The following is a 2,211-nucleotide window of genomic DNA, read 5'->3' on the forward strand; positions in this document are numbered from 1 at the left end:
GAAATAGTAATAAAATATATTAATATATTTTTATTAATATATGTTAATATATTTATATGTATAAATATATTAATATATTTTATTAGTATATTATGTATTTATATATTTATATATATTATATGTATATAAAATATATTAATATATTGAGGAAATACGTAATAAAATATATTCAAAAAAATCCAAAAAAAAAAAAGAAACTAAATTTTAAGTTTAACTTTGTGAAGGCTGTTGGACTTTTTAAGTTTCAAAAGTTTTTGATACTGTAATGCCTTTATTAATGTGTGATCTTGGAGTTGAACAAGAAAGGAAAGGTTATGGCTTAACAATCATGAATATTTATGAAGTTGACAAAGTGCAAATTGTGGTGGCTATTTTATATCAACTTGTACAAGCTGAAGTCATCTAAGAAAATGGGGTCCACATTTGAGAAAATATTTCCTTAAACTTGGGCTGTTAGCAAGCCTGTAGGGTATTTTTATTATTAATGATTGAGGGGGGCAGGGTCAAGGTTAGTGACATTCCTGGGCTGGTGAACCTGAGTTTCCTAAGAAAGCTGTCCAAGCAAGTCATGAGGAACAAGCCAGTAAACAGTACTCCTTCACACTCTTTGTATCAGTTCCTGCCACTAGATCCTAGCTCACTTGAATTCTTGTGCTGACTTTCTTCAATGATGGACTGCTATGTGGAAGTATAAGAAATAAATCCTTTCTTCCCCACTCTGCTTTTGAAGATGTGATACATCGCAGAAATAGTAACACTAAGCACAACAAATAAAGAGGGATTGCGATGGGAAGAACTAATAGTAAAGAGGAAGTGTACATGAAAATGACACAAGGAGAATGTTACTTTAAATATCAATTGTAAATATTATTAATGAGTTAAAGACAGAAAGTCTTCATTTTGTGTATGTTTCATTTGTGGCTTTACTATAACTCATCAAAAAAAGATTAGAAAATAGCCTACAAACATGAAAATGTTGGTACCAGTAAGATTATTGGGGGCAGGAAATATTTGTATTTGGCCTCCATGCCTTTAAAAAATTCTATCCTCTAGAATAAATATTGGAAAAGTATAACTTACTGAACTTTTTTTAAAATCAATTTTCAGGTTCATTTTCTGTTTGAAAAAATCAGTTTTGCAAATAGAGTTTTGTTCTCAATAATAAAACTAGACAGGATTAAGGATGGTTGGTTAGTCCATTTATGATCAAAAAACGATACTTCAATATGGTTAGTCCATTTATGATCAAAAAACCATGCTTCAATTCATGACGGTACTCTCTACCCACTGATTCAATTATCTCTCTGAATTTACCACCTGAGTCAGCCAATTTAAACAATTTAACTGTGGTCCTCTTGCTCCATCAAGTGGTAAATATAATGAAACATGAAAATTTGTATGGTAATTCGGGAAAAAAAAACCCAAAGGTACCATGCTACTAATGACAGAGTATAAACGGGGGGGTGGGGGGGAGGATAAGCTTGGGAAAATATAGAACAAAATTAGTAAGGACCCTGAGAATGCCTGTTACACTATGAAGATTATTTTAAAGGAATTAATTATAGGGTTTCAAAATAGTTATCTTATTAATTAAACATTTAAATGTACTGTTTGTGTGAAAGTGTGATTCTGGCTTTGTAGTCCTGTAGATGCTGTAATGGTATGCCAACTACTCTTATATAGATGAGAAAAGAAGAAACTTGTAAGGAGACCCTGTAGCATAAAATGGAGTTTTTCATGTGGAGAAAATCCAGTTATGCGGCTTCGTATTGGGATGGATGTAGAAGGTGAAAGGTATGGAACCATATAGCATAAGAGTCAGACAAAACGTTAGATGACGGAAGATAGTATTTGAAAAGAAATACATATTAGTGATTAGTGATTTTAGCATATAAAATATTAAATGTTATCTGGAAAACTCTGGAAGCAAATATAAGCATTGCTTTGAAGAAAATATTGTAAATTAACATGAAATATTATCATGGGACACACACATTTAAACAATAAAAAGAACATTCACTGTGTATTTCTAATAAATTAGACAATGAATTCCTAATACAAAGTCACACAAGAAAGTAAAACAACTCTGGAAATCAGTCTGGCGGTTCCTCAGAAAATTGGACACAGTACTACCGGAGGATCCAGCAATACCTCTCCTGGGCATATATCCAGAAGATGTCCCAACTGGTAAGAAGGACACATGCTCCACTA

Source organism: Mus caroli, chromosome 15 (genome assembly GCF_900094665.2).
Source record: "Mus caroli chromosome 15, CAROLI_EIJ_v1.1, whole genome shotgun sequence".
NCBI classification, from domain to species: domain Eukaryota; kingdom Metazoa; phylum Chordata; class Mammalia; order Rodentia; family Muridae; genus Mus; species Mus caroli.